Below are 10,218 nucleotides of genomic sequence, written 5' to 3' on the forward strand. Positions count from 1 at the left end.
TCTCGTTATAGATCAAAATGGATTGAAAACATTGAGGAGCAAAAGGCACTTTCTTCAGATGAAGATCCATTTTTGCCTCCAAGTATCACTGAATTTTATAAATGGCTAAAATCGCAAGAAAAGCTGGCGACCGCTTTCTTGGCGGATAAAACCTTTAAAACTGAAAGGTTAGATCGAGTCAATTATCACGGCTCACAGGGCTCAAAGGAGTCTAAATTTACTTGTGTGGTATGCAAGAAAAACCACAAGACTTCCGACTGTTATAAGTTTAAACAGTTGGGAACAGGGAAAAGATACGAGGTGGCAATAAAAGAGAGACTTTGCTTTTCGTGCTGCAACCCAGGTCATAGGGTCAGCGAATGTAAACAGGCAATGCGTTGCAATGTAAATGGGTATGAAAGAAAGCACCATCCACTTCTACATTCCAATGGAAGAAGAGTGGAAAATACCGAAACCATAAATTGTCATTTGGCGGGAAAAAAGGTGTATTATCAGATAATTCCTGTCACACTTAAGAATGGCAATAAGACCCTTAGAATATATGCGTTCAGGATCTTCTGTCAGTTTGATCCAACAAGATTTAATTAACAAATTAAATATTACTGGTATTAAACGTCCAATGACGCTGGCATGGACAAATGGAAAAACCATACGTGAGCCCGAAAGTTTAGACGTCCAGGTAAATTCATGGTATGGATGGTCGAGGCTACACTTTAAAAGGTATGAGGACGGTAAGCGAACTTACCCTACCGTCACAATCTCAAGATAAGGCGAAATTATTAAATAAATATCATTATCTGAAGGATGTTAAAATAGAAAATTTTATTGAGGCAAAACCTTTAATTCTCTTAGGGTTGCCTCATGCTTTCCTTATGACTAGACTAGAGGGTTTAATGAACCAATTGCTAGAAAGACGAAGTTAGGCTGGACGATTCACGGAATGGTGAATCAGGCCACAAAATCAACTCCTGTTGAACATCTATTTGTCATGGAAGAGGAAAAAGATAAGCCCTTTGATGAAGACCAGTCGATGCGTCAAATCATGGCGGACTATTTTTCAACCGAAGGTTTTGGTGTCAAAGTACCTCAAGAGCAATTGCTTTCGAAATATGATCAACGAGCAGTTGAGGTAATGAAAAATACAACCCAACAGATCGAGCAGGGATATGAAATCGGTTTGTTGTGGAAAGAGGATGAGGTAAACTTTCCTAATAGTTTCCCAGGCGCTTTATCAAGGTTATTATCTCAAGAAAAGAGAATGAAAAATGATTCTAACTTGAGAAAATGGTACAACGATAAAATAGATGAATATGTGGAAAAGGGATACGCTAGGAAGCTCTCTCCAGCTGATTCTGTTAAATTAACCCCAACAACGTTTTATTTACCACATTTTGTAGTGGTAAATGAGAATAAACAGCAACGAAAACATAGGTTGGTCTTTGATGCTGCTGCTAAATCTGAAGGAGTTTCCTTTAATTCGAAACTCTTAACGGGTCCTGATTCAACAGAGTCACTCTTAGGTATTTTAATTAGATTTAGAGAGCATCGATTTGCTATATCTGGGGACATCCAAGAAATGTTCCATAGAATCGCTATCCGTAAGGAGGATCAGGATTCCCAGAGATTTTTGTTTCGAAAACGGAATGATGTGCCGCTTGAGGTGTATGTAATGCAATCAATGATTTTTGGGGCAACATGCTCACCAGCATGTGCTCAGTATGTAAAGAATTTTAATGCGCTAAAATTCAATGATCAATTTCCGGATGCAGCTAAAGCCATCATAAAAAACCATTACGTTGATAATTATTTAGATAGCTTTGATAATTTGGATCAAGCTATAAAAACAATTCGAGACGTAATTGACATTCACGAAAATGGTAACTTTAGAATGAGAGATTTTATTTCAAACTCTAAGGAAATTATAAAGGCAATACCGGAAGATCGAGTATCTGATACGAATAATATTTCATTGGAACATATGGAGGATTCCTATGAAAAAATTCTGGGAATGAATTGGGATTTTAGAAAGGATGTGTTTAAGATTAACATCAAAATACCCGAGACGATTCCAATTAAGCTTACTAAAAGAAATGTATTGTCAATAGCAATGAATATTTATGATCCTTTAGGCCTAATGTCGAATATAACTATTCGATCTCGAATTTTAATGCAAGAAATTTGGAAATCAGGCATAGGATGGGATGATGCAATTTCAGATAGTACGCAACAAAAATGGTTTGAGTGGTTAGAACAGTTAAAATGTTTTAAAGACCGCAGTTTCAATAGGTGCTATTCAATTAGTTCTCAAATATTAAAACGAGATTTACATGTGTTTTGCGATGCCTCAGAAGCTGCCTTTGCTTGTACGATTTATTTAGTAACAACACATAAGAATGGGGTAGATACCTCTTTATTAGCAGCGAAGGCGCGTGTAGCGCCGACAAAAACCTTATCAATCCCAAAGCTTGAGCTGCAAGCTGCAGTTTTGGGGTCGAGATTGGTCAATTCTATTGTCAAGGAACTAAGGCCACCAATCAATCGCATTACGTATTGGTCTGATTCAACTACCGTATTGAGCTGGATACATTCTGAATCCAGAAAGTATAAAATTTTTGTTCAACATAGGGTTGGAGAAATCTTAGAGACATCAACTGAAAAACAATGGCGTTATGCTGACACGCGAAATAACCCCGCAGATGAGGGGACTAGGGAAATCTCAAAAAATTCCATTTGGCTTAAGGGACCATCATTTTTAGAAGAGCCTGAAAATAATTGGCCTACTCGAAAGGGGTACGGTTCGACTGATTTGGAACTTAGACCGATGTATCTTTTCCAAACCCAAGATAATGTTGAGGATATTGATGATAAGTGGATAAACTGGTGTTCTGATTGGACCCGATTAAAAAGGGTAATATGCAATGCCAAAAAAATTACGAAGAAATGGAATAAATCGGACTATAATCCGATTGTAACTGCTCTGGACATGAGAGAGGCAGAATTAATTTTGCTCAAAAAGGCCCAAAAGGATGTTTATAATCAAGAAATTTTTAATCTCAGCAAAAAATTACCTATAGAAAGGGATAGCCACATCCTTAATTTAGCTCCTTTCTTAGATCAAGATGGAATTCTAAGATTTAGAACTCGTTTTGAAAATGCGAATTGCAGTCCATTTAAAGCACGGTATCCTATTATTTTGCCGAGGAAACACCACATAATGAATCATGAATATTTTAATCACCAAAAGGAGAATACTATAATTGCGGAAATAACGCAAAAATATCATATAATACACATTAAAGAAGCCGTAAGGAAATTTAAAAGGAGTTGTCAATTCTGCAAAAATAAAAATGCTCAAGCTAATATTCCAATAATGGCCGCATTGCCACAATGTAGGATGCAGCCATATTTTAAACCATTTACTTTGACTGGTGTTGATTACTTTGGGCCTTATATCATCTCAATAGGAAGACGCACTGAAAAAAGATGGGGTGCGTTATTCACCTGTATGACCACACGTGCTGTCTATTTAGATCTAGCTTATGATCTAAGCGCAGATTCATTCATGGTGTGTCTAAACTCTCTCCAAAGTAGAAGAGGCAGGGTTTCCGAATTATATAGCGATAACGGTACTAATTTCATCGGAGCATCGAACGAGTTAAAAGCCATACAACATCGACTAGCCGGGAAGGGAATCGATTGGCACTTTATCCCCCCAGCTTCCCCCCATTTCGGAGGAGCTTGGGAGAGATTAGTTAAGGAAGTTAAGTCCTTACTCCCAAGTACGACTATGCCTGAGCATGTTTTACGTGGGTTATTAGCTGTCGTCGAAAATCAGATAAATAGTCGACCATTAACAAATATTCCGATAAATTCAGAAGATGACGAGCCACTGACACCAAACCATTTCTTGTTCGGTTGTGTTGGAGACTCGGAAACTTCACTTGATGATGTATCCAAAACCGAAGCTTCCAGACAGCATTGGAAAAGAGTCCAATATCTGGCTAAACAGTTTTGGGACAGATGGGTCAAGGAGTATTTACCCACACTTGGAAAACGTTCCAAGTGGAATTATGATTGTCCTCCGCTTAAGGTAGGCGATATTGTCATGATAATGGATGAGAATCGAAAGGGGAATTGGAAAAAGGGTGTAATACAGGAAGTTCATCCGTCGAAGGACGGACAGGTACGATCGGCGATCGTACAAACGCAAGACGGACAGACAAAAAGACCAGCCTGTAAATTGACAGTGCTGGATGTTGAACCTTCCGTAGAGGAGGAAGTGACAGTTAGCGATGCGAAAACCAAAAATAACTCTTCTACAGAGAGTTCCTTTGTCGGTTTTCATGCGGAAAAAAGTCCAGTATGCTCACCTACGCGTAAATTATCTTCGTCAATAATAAATTCGAAGATTGTCTTTGAGTTGGCAAGAATTAATCAAAGGGAGAAGATCCCTTGGAGAGCTCCAAGTCGTCTGGATTTAAAAAAAACCAGCGCGCATTAAACGTGTATTTCCCAGTAGGAAAGAAATTAGGTTGGGTGAATGGCCTCTAATGGAAAAACAAAGATCGCTAAAACAGCTGACAAACAAAGTCAACGCCTTGTGCGGGATTGTGTTCAAAAACAAAACACAAACCATAAAAGTAATATGCCACTTAAGAAACTGCATCCTGATAGGAAACGTAAGGCAGTAAAACAAGTAAACAAAAACTGGGGTAAACGACCAGAAGTAGATTTAAATAAGGTAAGGGAATTAGTTTCAAACATCCCCGAACCAAAACCAAAAAAGAGGAAAACAATTAGGCCATGTACATGGGCGAATTTGTGCTTCGTGATCTATTGCATTATACTTTGTTTTGGTAATGCATTTTCCTTAGAAAGGCATGGGCTAATTGCCTTTGATTGCGGTAGTCCCGAAGTTAATATGACTAGTTACTCGTTGTTGGAGGTCGCTTCTTGTTTACCTCCATCGAATAATTTAACGACTCAGGAGGTTGATATTCAAGTACTCCAGAGAAACGTTAAAAGTGAAACGAAAGTTTCCCAATGTAAAGTGATCATAAAAGTATAAGGGTCCATGCCTAGTGGCACGGGCGCAGGCTTGAAGTAGGACTACGAATGTAGCGCAATTCGTCTCCCAATGCTAAAGCCGGTGATTTTTGTATGAATTTCATATATAGATGCTCAAGTTGCGCATTAAAGAATTGTGTTCTTCCATGTGAGAAATTCATAATTTCAACTCTTCAGCTAATTTATATGGTGGACCTGAAAAGGTCCGTTCATTAATCTCTAATTCTCAAATTTCTGACTCGTAGTGTCCATTGTCAACTTTCGTCCTTCAGATGGGCTTAGTGATGTCCGTTAATCGTTCGATTAATTCAACTAATCGAATAACACAAGGAATATTCGAATAATTTTTAATCGAATAATGCCAGCACGAGTAGTTGAATTAATCGAATAGTTCAATCAGTACGTATAATCCCCGAATAATGCTCGGTAATCGTTCATAATTGTTCGATTAATCGAATTATGCAAAGAAATATGCGAATATTTCTAATCGAAGACCACTAGACCTTTCCAGTTATGTGTGTATTGGTGCTTGAAAATGAGGCAAACAACAACAGTAAACAAAAGAGATGCATTCCTTTGTCACCAAGGTACAGAATGAGTTTCGTCTTCCGCTGGCTTAAATACCAGCAAATTTTCAAAATATGTGCTTGAATTTGGAACAGGATGAAAAATTTGACCGAAATATGTGCTCTGCAGTGTGGCAAATGGAGAAACACAACTAGTAATCGCTATTTTTCGGTTTGTTCCTCCAGCATCAGCTGTTCCCCAAAATGAGGTAAACATCATGTATATTCACGCGTATTTCGTGTTCGCTAGTGTGGGTGCTTGAGCTGTCAGAAAGCTCTCTAGCACGAATAGTTGAATTAATCGATTAGTGCAGACAAGGCTCACCGATTAATCGGTAATCGAATAATTGAAAATTTCGGACATCACTCCCACCAATTTAAACCCTTTGCTTCCGCGACCAAACTTTGGGTTTTCTAGCATATTTAATATTCTATTATAGCAGCTTATTGTCAATTGCAAGTAAAATTGTACCATCCAAAGTGCGATATCGCTCATAAAGTGCTATTTTGCATTAAACCGTTTCGATCTTCGGCGCACTTTTTCTTTATCTTCCAAGCAATAAGTGCGCCGAAGAGACCGAAACGATTTAAGCTAAAATAGTACTTTTATGAGCGATTGCGCACTTATTGATTGGACAATTTTCGTTGCAATTGACAATAATAGATCGATGTTTCGAATCCAACACGGTCGGCGTAATTTCCACTCCACACTAAACAATAATCGGCTGCTGCCGAGTTTTACCACCTTTGCCGCGTTCGGATCCGGACAGGGAGATAAAGTCGTAACTCTCATTATTATTTGTAACCCAAACAACGCGAAAATGATGCCGTTCGCAAAATCAATTCAACTGCTTCATATACTTATTCAGTAGTTCTTAAAAGAACTGATTGTTTTCTAGCAGCTGTTAATAATACAAATCGAAGAAATTTACTGCTTGGCAGCAGCTTTTCTCGAACCGCATTCTCCGTTAGAACTTCTTTTGGCTTTGGAGTTTTCGAAGCCTTTGCTATGGTCTTTATTGACTTAGTAATCTTGCTTCTCGTTAGCAAGTTTGGTAGGCGAACGAACCGGAAGCGCCAGTTCTTTGTTTGGACCAGCTTTCTCTTGTTGAAAACTAACTTCAAAACCTTTTTCACGAATGTGTCCAACTTTGAAACGTCACAATTGTAGCTGGCGGCGATATACTTCGAGACGGCATGCAACGAAGATCCGTTGACTCTTCGGTTTATTGGCGTCTCGCTTAGTGAATTTGGATGTCTTCGTTGCCTTATTCCGGGGAAGTAGCAACAGCTGAAGCTCAACGATTTTCGAGCGGATTCTATAGAGCGTAAATTAAATACAATCAAACTTTGATTCAAAGGGAATTTAATCCACAGCTCTTCTCCTATATATTTCTGTCATCCGTGTTAGGGAAGCATTGGCGTGGGAAGGCAAAAATAAGTTAGAAGACCGCATGGTGAGTCACCACATATTTATCGTTTTATAGATCAAATCAGAAGAAATTCTTCATGATTTAAAGAATCAGCGACATTTGGAAATTTAAGTAAAGAAATTTAGTATGCAGAAAATTTTCATCTCTTCATAAACAAATTCGTTCGTCCTAAAAAGGACGTGTTGTGGTAAATTATGTGGTTGAAAATCCGGCCAGCAGAATGGCTTGAATGTTTGAAACAACACCTCCCAGGGCAATGGTGACAATGGTTACCGGACAGAGCATTTTCCATTGATTCAAGCTCTTCCGCTCCCGCAACCAAATATTCTAATATAGCTGATAATAGATCGATGCTCCGGTACCAACACGTTCAGCGCACTCTACACCAAACAATGATCCGCTACTGCTGCTGCCGCTGCGCTGCGTTTTACCAGTTTGCCGAGTCCAGAGAGGGAAATCGCAACTCTCTGCTGTCTGTTCTGCTTCTGCACCGTACCAATGCCAATGCAAAAATGATGCCGTTAGCCGACTTACTTCTGATTATATACCAGAGCAAATGGCAGCAAGTTGTAACAAAGGCGGATCAACGTAGGGCAGAGAATCATAGACACGAAAGAAAGGCGGTACAATGAAACCGTACTCCGTACATTGTTTGAACACAGGGATGGCACGGCAACGAGCATGGCAGACGTGCACTCACAGTTGTGTTTGTCTTAATACAGTTTAAACATGTAATTTCCGACGGGCTCATACTTCGAACGCTCATACTAAACTGCCAACATCACTTTAAAATGTGAGAAAAATCAATTTAACTGCTTCGTATACTTTTTATTCAGTAGTTCTTAAAAGAACTGATTGTTTTCTACCAGATATTAGTAATGCAAATCAAGGAAATTTACATCTAGGCAACAGTTTTTTTCGGGCACCTTCTCCGCTGGAACGATTTCCTTTGACTGGGGCTTTCGGTGCCTTTGCTACGGTTTTCATTGGCTTAGTAGATTTTTGTTCGGGGCACCCGCATATTTACTCCAGTAGTACAGCTTTAATCGGAGCCGCCTTTGCAGCAGTTAGCACACATATTGTTTTCGTCCGTTTTATCAACCTTGAACAAATCGGAAGCGCCTGTTCTTTTTGTTTGGACCAGCTTTTCGACAGCTAATTTCAAAACCTTTTTCACAAATGTGTCCAACCTTGGAACGTCACAATTGTGGCTAGCGGCGATTTACTTCTAACGGCTTGCAGCGAGGATCCATTGATTTTACTGGGTATTGATAGCAGTAAAAACCATATCGTTCGCTGGCGGGCGAGTCGGTGGCTTCTTCGGATTGTTGGCGTCTTGCTTGGCGAATTTGAATGTCTTCGATGCCTTATTCCGAGCAAGCAACACCCACTGAAGCTCAACAATTTTCGAGCGGATTCTATAGAGCGTAATTTAAATACAATCAAAACCCATAGCTCATCTCGTATATATTTCTGTCATCTGTGCTAGGGAAGCATTGGCGTGGGAAGGCAAGAACATGAAAATAATGAAATAATGAATATAGTCTAATATTTTCTCAATTATTAAACGTCTGTTTGGGAAACATGGAATCTATTGTATTGTTATGGAATTTTTGAAAAATTTCCAATCGATTGATACCAATATCTCTAGAATCTGTTGACGGATGACTGAGTTATAGGCGTACAAACCATAACCACTTTTCGTTACATGTTCCCTTTTCGTTTTTCTAAAGTGCACCCCAATATAGAAATCAAAGAAGTAGTCCTACTTCAAAAACTTGTTAAGAATTTCATGTCTAGTCTTTAAACAAACACTGAAAATTGGTGCCTCATGTCACATGAAAAATTCCATCACGTTTTTATACAAGACCATACAAGAATATATTTTTATAGTACAGTAATACAGGTATACCTCCATAGTACGTACCCTCGTTAGTACGTACCCTCTATAATACGTACCTTCCATAATACGTACATTTTGCCTCGATAGTACGTACATTTTCCAGCAATGATTTTTTTTATTTTCTATATAAAGCAGAAACTTTTTTATGAATATTTATGAGTCAATACAAGCAAATACGTATTCAATAATTCTAAATATTTGATTAATATCAGTTATTTATGTAATGTAAAAACCATTATTTTAAAATAAAAACAGTTCCTAAACAGTAAATTAATCAAATATACTTTCTAAATAACAGTTATTTTTTAGCATTCTGATTTTGCAGATTTTTGCTCAGGGAATTAACCTTTTCTGTGATTCACAATCTTTTTAACTGCGATGGGGGAATAGCAGGCAATGTTATATTCGTTGGTTTGCAGATACTGGTGTTCGGCAAATACGTGTAATATGATTACTACCCATAAAAGCGTAACTGTCCCATATGGACAAAAGTGAAGTGTGAAAAAATGAGAGCAACTGACTAATTTATAAATATATGTTGTGCGTCATTATACGAGAATTATTTTACTTTCTTTGGAGGAAAAATCACGTTGCGCTAGTAATTAAACTATCCATATTAACTTTGTTGTAAAGTTAAACACAAATGCACATTTTTTATTTAAAATTTGGAAGATTGGCCAGTTAAGCTTTTATTTACAAGCGCATGTTGCTAAATAAAAGCACGTCTGTCCCATAAAGCATAGCCTTGGGCTTAAACATCTTTCTAAGATTTGACCCTTCTTTATCGACAGACTTCGCAGCCGGCTGTTAGAGTACAGAACAGTTACGGGGCTAGTGCAACAATCCTACTGACTCTATCTAGCAGCACCGCCTAGCCGAGATTCGAACATTTCAGCTTTTATTGACAACTATGTACCAAACCTTTACCTAGATTTATTCGATTAAAATATGTAAATTTTCAATTTGAGAAAGAATTTTTCAAAGAACTAAATGTTTTTGAATTCCTTTTGCTTTACTTTTCAAATATTTTTTGACATTTGTAGTGTTTTTTCTAAAATAATTTTACCAAGATAATTATTTATTTTATAATTAGCTTAGGTTAGGTAGACTGCCCGTAGTTGCACTACCAATTGAATGGTGCTTGGGAGTAGCATGACATACTCGTTGTGCAACTTCTACTGATTCAATACTTTGAAAATTGACCAATAATGCCGCCGGTCACGACCAAAAGGCTGTACTACATGGGAAA

Source organism: Sabethes cyaneus, chromosome 3 (genome assembly GCF_943734655.1).
Source record: "Sabethes cyaneus chromosome 3, idSabCyanKW18_F2, whole genome shotgun sequence".
Taxonomy (NCBI): Eukaryota; Metazoa; Arthropoda; class Insecta; order Diptera; family Culicidae; genus Sabethes; species Sabethes cyaneus.